Raw genomic sequence first — 9,837 nt, 5'->3', positions numbered from 1 at the left:
CATGTGCAGCAGAGTACTGCAATGGAAGCATGCTGGACCCATAACCCAGAGGTAGGCAGATTGAAACTATCCTTTGCTATATGCATTTTTTTTGTTAATTTAAGTAATCAAAACTGGGATTGATATTTTTGCTCTTTTATTTTTGCTTAAAGTACAATAACTTTTACCATTTTAATTTGTTTTTATAGTATATTGACAGTATAGTTTTCTTTCAAAAATCCACTTAATTTTCTTTACCCTGTTATTAAAATGGTAATTGACAAAAACAAACTACATTGTCACCAGAAGAGCAATACAAAATGTACAAGTGATATATTAAAATCATCTTTCCAGCTTGAATTTCAATGATGCATTGGGGCAACAATTTTGTGAGAAACATCTTCACCCTTAAATAAAGATTTTCGTAATTCCTTACCTGTGTGCTAATTAGATATCACCTTGTTTTCACATTAAACAGACTTCCACATGAGAAAGCAGCAAGGATGCAGTGGCGTTAATGTTTCCTGGTGTCAACCTGTATTATTTCAGTAGACATTGAAATGAGGATGCATCTTGCTGCCTTTCCAATGAAGCAAGTTTAATTTAGTAATAGGTGAAAAACCATCCTTACAAAGGTGTTAATCAGAGACTTGGCTTTGTGGACACTTTTCAGAGAACAAATTTGTTAGCATAAAAATAAAGCCAGAAAATGAAGAGCTGTTTAATCACTCAATTGGATTTTTCTGCCAGCATATTTTTTTTCTCTGCAACCCACTGCTAAATTGTGCTTCCTAGCTGTTTTTATAAAATCACTGAATCAAATCTAACTCTGATTACATCAGAGAAGGCCAGGTACCCTACACCATAACAGGGGGTTTGAAATTTTGACTTGTCTACTTAAATATCACCAAAATCTGATCACAAGTTTAATTACGTCCCTGGGTGGGATTGAACCACCAACCTTTTGGTTAATAGCCAAACACACTAACCGATTGCGCCACAGAGACACTTTGCAAAATATGCATACTGACAAAGGCTAATAGGCATACATCTAGAACGTTTCCTAGAAAAACATTAAAAAATCAATAATCTGGAGAGTTTTTGTAAGATGTTTCTTCCATCAACCAACGAAGAAACACATTGGTACTTTCCCATGATGAGTGAGTGCTTCAGGATCTCTTGCACTTACATGTGCAGCAGAGTACTGCAATGGAAGCATGCTGGACCCATAACCCAGAGGTAGGCAGATTGAAACTATCCTTTGCTATATGCATTTTTTTTGTTAATTTAAGTAATCAAAACTGGGATTGATATTTTTGCTCTTTTATTTTTACTTAAAGTACAATAACTTTTACCATTTTAATTTGTTTTAATAGTATATTGACAGTATAGTTTTCTTTCAAAAATCCACTTCATTTTCTTTACCCTGTTATTAAAATGGTAATTGACAAAAACAAACTACATTGTCACCAGAAGAGCAATACAAAATGTACAAGTGATATATTAAAATCATCTTTCCAGCTTGAATTTCAATGATGCATTGGGGCAACGATTTTGTGAGAAACATCTTCACCCTTAAATAAAGATTTTCGTAATTCCTTACCTGTGTGCTAATTAGATATCACCTTGTTTTCACATTAAACAGACTTCCACATGAGAAAGCAGCAAGGATGCAGTGGCGTTAATGTTTCCTGGTGTCAACCTGTATTATTTCAGTAGACATTGAAATGAGGATGCATCTTGCTGCCTTTCCAATGAAGCAAGTTTAATTTAGTAATCGGTGAAAAACCATCCCTACAAAGGTGTTAATCAGAGACTTGGCTTTGTGGACACTTTTCAGAGAACAAATTTGTTAGCATAAAAATAAAGCAAGAAAATTAAAAGCTGTTTAATCACGCAATTTGATTTTTTTGCCAGCATATTTCTTTTTCTCTGCAACCCACTGCTAAATTGTGCTTCCTAGATGTTTTTATAAAATCACTGAATCAAATCTAACTCTGATTACATCAGAGAAGGCCAGGTACCCTAAACCATAACAGGGGGTATGAAATTTGACTTGTCTACTTAAAGATCACCAAAATCTGATAACAAGGTCAATTACGTCCCTGGGTGGGATTGAACCACCAACCTTTTGGTTAATAGCCGTACACACTAACTGATTGCGCCACAGAGACACTTTGCAAAAGTACATACTGACAAAGGCTAATAAGCATTCATCTAAAACGTTTCCTAGAAAAACTTAAAAAAGTCAATAATCTGGAGAGTTTTTGTAAGATGTTTCTTCCATCAACCAACGAAGAAACACATTGGTACTTTCCCATGATGAGTGAGTGCTTCAGGATCTCTTGCACTTACATGTGCAGCAGAGTACTGCAATGGAAGCATGCTGGACCCATAACCCAGAGGTAGGCAGATTGAAACTATCCTTTGCTATATGCATTTTTTTTGTTAATTTAAGTAATCAAAACTGGGATTGATATTTTTGCTCTTTTATTTTTACTTAAAGTACAATAACTTTTACCATTTTAATTTGTTTTAATAGTATATTGACAGTATAGTTTTCTTTCAAAAATCCACTTCATTTTCTTTACCCTGTTATTAAAATGGTAATTGACAAAAACAAACTACATTGTCACCAGAAGAGCAATACAAAATGTACAAGTGATATATTAAAATCATCTTTCCAGCTTGAATTTCAATGATGCATTGGGGCAACGATTTTGTGAGAAACATCTTCACCCTTAAATAAAGATTTTCTTAATTCCTTACCTGTGTGCTAATTAGATATCACCTTGTTTTCACATTAAACAGACTTCCACATGAGAAAGCAGCAAGGATGCAGTGGCGTTAATGTTTCCTGGTGTCAACCTGTATTATTTCAGTAGACATTGAAATGAGGATGCATCTTGCTGCCTTTCCAATGAAGCAAGTTTAATTTAGTAATCGGTGAAAAACCATCCCTACAAAGGTGTTAATCAGAGACTTGGCTTTGTGGACACTTTTCAGAGAACAAATTTGTTAGCATAAAAATAAAGCAAGAAAATTAAAAGCTGTTTAATCACGCAATTTGATTTTTTTGCCAGCATATTTCTTTTTCTCTGCAACCCACTGCTAAATTGTGCTTCCTAGATGTTTTTATAAAATCACTGAATCAAATCTAACTCTGATTACATCAGAGAAGGCCAGGTACCCTAAACCATAACAGGGGGTATGAAATTTGACTTGTCTACTTAAAGATCACCAAAATCTGATAACAAGGTCAATTACGTCCCTGGGTGGGATTGAACCACCAACCTTTTGGTTAATAGCCGTACACACTAACTGATTGCGCCACAGAGACACTTTGCAAAAGTACATACTGACAAAGGCTAATAAGCATTCATCTAAAACGTTTCCTAGAAAAACTTAAAAAAGTCAATAATCTGGAGAGTTTTTGTAAGATGTTTCTTCCATCAACCAACGAAGAAACACATTGGTACTTTCCCATGATGAGTGAGTGCTTCAGGATCTCTTGCACTTACATGTGCAGCAGAGTACTGCAATGGAAGCATGCTGGGCCCATAACCCAGAGGTAGGCAGATTGAAACTATCCTCTGCTATATGCATTTTTTTGTTTGTTAATTAAAGTAATCCAAAACTGGGATTGATATTTTGGCTCTTTTATTTTTACTTAAAGTACAATAACTTTTAGCATTGTAATTTGTTTTAATAGTATATTGACAGTATTGTTTTCTTTCAAAAATCCACTTAATTCTCTTTACCCTATTATTAAAATGGTAATTGACAAAAACAAACTACATTGTCACCAGAAGAGCAATACAAAATGTACAAGTGATATATTAAAATCATCTTTCCAGCTTGAATTTCAATGATGCATTGGGGCAACGATTTTGTGAGAAACATCTTCACCCTTAAATAAAGATTTTCTTAATTCCTTACCTGTGTGCTAATTAGATATCACCTTGTTTTCACATTAAACAGACTTCCACATGAGAAAGCAGCAAGGATGCAGTGGCGTTAATGTTTCCTGGTGTCAACCTGTATTATTTCAGTAGACATTGAAATGAGGATGCATCTTGCTGCCTTTCCAATGAAGCAAGTTTAATTTAGTAATAGGTGAAAAACCATCCTTACAAAGGTGTTAATCAGAGACTTGGCTTTGTGGACACTTTTCAGAGAACAAATTTGTTAGCATAAAAATAAAGCCAGAAAATAAAGAGCTGTTTAATCACTCAATTGGATTTTTCTGCCAGCATATTTGTTTTCTCTGCAACCCACTGCTAAATTGTGCTTCCTAGCTGTTTTTATAAAATCACTGAATCAAATCTAACTCTGATTACATCAGAGAAGGCCAGGTACCCTACACCATAACAGGGGGTTTGAAATTTTGACTTGTCTACTTAAAGATCACCAAAATCTGATAACAAGGTCAATTAGGTCCCTGGGTGGGATTGAACCACCAACCTTTTGGTTAATAGCCATACATACTAACTGATTGCGCCACAGAGACACTTTGCAAAAGTCCATACTGACAAAGGCTAATAAGCATTCATCTAAAACGTTTCCTAGCAAAACTTTAAAAAGTCAATAATCTGGAGAGTTTTTGTAAGATGTTTCTTCCATCAACCAACGAAGAAACACATTGGTACTTTCCCATGATGAGTGAGTGCTTCAGGATCTCTTGCACTTACATGTGCAGCAGAGTACTGCAATGGAAGCATGCTGGGCCCATAACCCAGAGGTAGGCAGATTGAAACTATCCTCTGCTATATGCATTTTTTTTTGTTAATTAAAGTAATCCAAAACTGGGATTGATATTTTGTCTCTTTTATTTTTACTTAAAGTACAATAACTTTTACAATTTTAATTTGTTTTAATAGTATATTGACAGTATTGTTTTCTTTCAAAAATCCACTTAATTTTCTTTACCCTATTAATAAAATGGTAATTGACAAAAACAAACTACATTGTCACCAGAAGAGTAATACAAAATGTACAAGTGATATATTAAATTCATCTTTCCAGCTTGAATTTCAATGATGCATTGGGTCAACAATTTTGTGAGAAACATCTTCACCCTTAAATAAAGATTTTCTTAATTCCTTACCTGTGTGCTAATTAGATATCACCTTGTTTTCACATTAAACAGACTTCCACATGAGAAAGCAGCAAGGATGCAGTGGCGTTAATGTTTCCTGGTGTCAACTTGTATTATTTCAGTAGACATTGAAATGAGGATGCATCTTGCTGCCTTTCCAATGAAGCAAGTTTAATTTAGTAATAGGTGAAAAACCATCCTTACAAAGGTGTTAATCAGAGACTTGGCTTTGTGGACACTTTTCAGAGAACAAATTTGTTAGCATAAAAATAAAGCCAGAAAATGAAGAGCTGTTTAATCACTCAATTGGATTTTTCTGCCAGCATATTTTTTTTCTCTGCAACCCACTGCTAAATTGTGCTTCCTAGCTGTTTTTTATAAAATCACTGAATCAAATCTAACTCTGATTATATCAGAGAAGGCCAGGTACCCTACACAATAAGAGGGGGTTTGAAATTTTGACTTGTCTACTTAAATATCACCAAAATCTGATCACAAGGTCAATTACGTCCCTGGGTGGGATTGAACCACCAACCTTTTGGTTAATAGCCGAACACACTAACCGATTGCGCCACAGAGACACTTTGCAAAAAGTAAATACTGACAAAGGCTAATAAGCATACATCTAGAACGTTTCCTAGAAAAACATTAAAAAATCAATAATCTGGAGAGTTTTTGTAAGATGTTTCTTCCATCAACCAACGAAGAAACACATTGGTACTTTCCCATGATGAGTGAGTGCTTCAGGATCTCTTGCACTTACATGTGCAGCAGAGTACTGCAATGGAAGCATGCTGGACCCATAACCCAGAGGTAGGCAGATTGAAACTATCCTTTGCTATATGCATTTTTTTTTGTTAATTTAAGTAATCAAAACTGGGATTGATATTTTTGCTCTTTTATTTTTACTTAAAGTACAATAACTTTTACCATTTTAATTTGTTTTAATAGTATATTGACAGTATAGTTTTCTTTCAAAAATCCACTTAATTTTCTTTACCCTATTATTAAAATGGTAATTGACAAAAAAAACTACATTGTCACCAGAAGAGAAATACAAAATGTACAAGTGATATATTAAAATCATCTTTCCAGCTTGAATTTCAATGATGCATTGGGGCAACAATTTTGTGAGAAACATCTTCACCCTTAAATAAAGATTTTCTTAATTCCTTACCTGTGTGCTAATTAGATATCACCTTGTTTTCACATTAAACAGACTTCCACATGAGAAAGCAGCAAGGATGCAGTGGCGTTAATGTTTCCTGGTTTCAACCTGTATTATTTCAGTAGACATTGAAATGAGGATGCATCTTGCTGCCTTTCCAATGAAGCAAGTTTAATTTAGTAATAGGTGAAAAACCATCCCTACAAAGGTGTTAATCAGAGACTTGGCTTTGTGGACACTTTTCAGAGAACAAATTTGTTAGCATAAAAATAAAGCCAGAAAATGAAGAGCTGTTTAATCACGCAATTTGATTTTTTTGCCAGCATATTTCTTTTTCTCTGCAACCCACTGCTAAATTGTGCTTCCTAGATGTTTTTATAAAATCACTGAATCAAATCTAACTCTGATTACATCAGAGAAGGCCAGGTACCCTACACAATAACAGGGGGTATGAAATTTGACTTGTCTACTTAAAGATCACCAAAATCTGATAACAAGGTCAATTACGTCCCTGGGTGGGATTGAACCACCAACCTTTTGGTTAATAGCCGTACACACTAACTGATTGCGCCACAGAGACACTTTGCAAAAGTACATACTGACAAATGCTAATAAGCATTCATCTAAAACGTTTCCTAGAAAAACTTAAAAAAGTCAATAATCTGGAGAGTTTTTGTAAGATGTTTCTTCTATCAACCAACGAAGAAACACATTGGTACTTTCCCATGATGAGTGAGTGCTTCAGGATCTCTTGCACTTACATGTGCAGCAGAGTACAGCAATGGAAGCATGCTGGGCCCATAACCCAGAGGTAGGCAGATTGAAACTATCCTCTGCTATATGCATTTTTTTTTGTTAATTAAAGTAATCCAAAACTGGGATTGATATTTTGGCTCTTTTATTTTTACTTAAAGTACAATAACTTTTACCATTTTAATTTGTTTTAATAGTATATTGACAGTATTGTTTCTTTCAAAAATCCACTTCATTTTCTTTACCCTATTATTAAAATGGTGATTGACAAAAACAAACTACATTGTCACCAGAAGAGCAATACAAAATGTACAAGTGATATATTAAAATCATCTTTCCAGCTTGAATTTCAATGATGCATTGGGGCAACAATTTTGTGAGAAACATCTTCACCCTTAAATAAAGATTTTCGTAATTCCTTACCTGTGTGCTAATTAGATATCACCTTGTTTTCACATTAAACAGACTTCCACATGAGAAAGCAGCAAGGATGCAGTGGCGTTAATGTTTCCTGGTGTCAACCTGTATTATTTCAGTAGACATTGAAATGAGGATGCATCTTGCTGCCTTTCCAATGAAGCAAGTTTAATTTAGTAATAGGTGAAAAACCATCCTTACAAAGGTGTTAATCAGAGACTTGGCTTTGTGGACACTTTTCAGAGAACAAATTTGTTAGCATAAAAATAAAGCCAGAAAATGAAGAGCTGTTTAATCACTCAATTGGATTTTTCTGCCAGCATATTTTTTTTCTCTGCAACCCACTGCTAAATTGTGCTTCCTAGCTGTTTTTATAAAATCACTGAATCAAATCTAACTCTGATTACATCAGAGAAGGCCAGGTACCCTACACCATAACAGGGGGTTTGAAATTTTGACTTGTCTACTTAAATATCACCAAAATCTGATCACAAGTTTAATTACGTCCCTGGGTGGGATTGAACCACCAACCTTTTGGTTAATAGCCGAACACACTAACCGATTGCGCCACAGAGACACTTTGCAAAAAGTGCATACTGACAAAGGCTAATAGGCATACATCTAGAACGTTTCCTAGAAAAACATTAAAAAATCAATAATCTGGAGAGTTTTTGTAAGATGTTTCTTCCATCAACCAACGAAGAAACACATTGGTACTTTCCCATGATGAGTGAGTGCTTCAGGATCTCTTGCACTTACATGTGCAGCAGAGTACTGCAATGGAAGCATGCTGGACCCATAACCCAGAGGTAGGCAGATTGAAACTATCCTTTGCTATATGCATTTTTTTTGTTAATTTAAGTAATCAAAACTGGGATTGATATTTTTGCTCTTTTATTTTTACTTAAAGTACAATAACTTTTACCATTTTAATTTGTTTTAATAGTATATTGACAGTATAGTTTTCTTTCAAAAATCCACTTAATTTTCTTTACCCTGTTATTAAAATGGTAATTGACAAAAACAAACTACATTGTCACCAGAAGAGCAATACAAAATGTACAAGTGATATATTAAAATCATCTTTCCAGCTTGAATTTCAATGATGCATTGGGGCAACGATTTTGTGAGAAACATCTTCACCCTTAAATAAAGATTTTCGTAATTCCTTACCTGTGTGCTAATTAGATATCACCTTGTTTTCACATTAAACAGACTTCCACATGAGAAAGCAGCAAGGATGCAGTGGCGTTAATGTTTCCTGGTGTCAACCTGTATTATTTCAGTAGACATTGAAATGAGGATGCATCTTGCTGCCTTTCCAATGAAGCAAGTTTAATTTAGTAATCGGTGAAAAACCATCCCTACAAAGGTGTTAATCAGAGACTTGGCTTTGTGGACACTTTTCAGAGAACAAATTTGTTAGCATAAAAATAAAGCAAGAAAATTAAGAGCTGTTTAATCACGCAATTTGATTTTTTTGCCAGCATATTTCTTTTTCTCTGCAACCCACTGCTAAATTGTGCTTCCTAGATGTTTTTATAAAATCACTGAATCAAATCTAACTCTGATTACATCAGAGAAGGCCAGGTACCCTAAACCATAACAGGGGGTATGAAATTTGACTTGTCTACTTAAAGATCACCAAAATCTGATAACAAGGTCAATTACGTCCCTGGGTGGGATTGAACCACCAACCTTTTGGTTAATAGCCGTACACACTAACTGATTGCGCCACAGAGACACTTTGCAAAAGTACATACTGACAAAGGCTAATAAGCATTCATCTAAAACGTTTCCTAGAAAAACTTAAAAAAGTCAATAATCTGGAGAGTTTTTGTAAGATGTTTCTTCCATCAACCAACGAAGAAACACATTGGTACTTTCCCATGATGAGTGAGTGCTTCAGGATCTCTTGCACTTACATGTGCAGCAGAGTACTGCAATGGAAGCATGCTGGGCCCATAAACCAGAGGTAGGCAGATTGAAACTATCCTCTGCTATATGCATTTTTTTTTGTTAATTAAAGTAATCCAAAACTGGGATTGATATTTTGGCTCTTTTATTTTTACTTAAAGTACAATAACTTTTACCATTTTAATTTGTTTTAATAGTATATTGACAGTATTGTTTCTTTCAAAAATCCACTTCATTTTCTTTACCCTATTATTAAAATGGTGATTGACAAAAACAAACTACATTGTCACCAGAAGAGCAATACAAAATGTACAAGTGATATATTAAAATCATCTTTCCAGCTTGAATTTCAATGATGCATTGGGGCAACAATTTTGTGAGAAACATCTTCACCCTTAAATAAAGATTTTCGTAATTCCTTACCTGTGTGCTAATTAGATATCACCTTGTTTTCACATTAAACAGACTTCCACATGAGAAAGCAGCAAGGATGCAGTGGCGTTAA

At 34.6% G+C, this 9,837-nt stretch overlaps 1 non-coding gene across 1 annotated transcript; it reads right to left on the bottom strand.

The window, feature by feature from the left end:
• Window positions 1–912: 912 nt before the first annotated feature.
• TRNAN-AUU (transfer RNA asparagine (anticodon AUU)) lies at window positions 913–986 on the bottom strand. Its single transcript has one exon. It is a non-coding gene; the product is annotated as a tRNA-Asn (tRNA).
• Between the last annotated feature and the right edge of the window lie 8,851 nt (window positions 987–9,837).

The sequence above is a fragment of the Pseudophryne corroboree genome, unplaced genomic scaffold, assembly GCF_028390025.1.
Source record: "Pseudophryne corroboree isolate aPseCor3 unplaced genomic scaffold, aPseCor3.hap2 scaffold_522, whole genome shotgun sequence".
In the NCBI taxonomy this organism is placed as follows: Eukaryota; Metazoa; Chordata; class Amphibia; order Anura; family Myobatrachidae; genus Pseudophryne; species Pseudophryne corroboree.
Note: the sequence above shows the minus strand (reverse complement) of the source record. Positions and strands in the feature narration are given on the sequence as shown.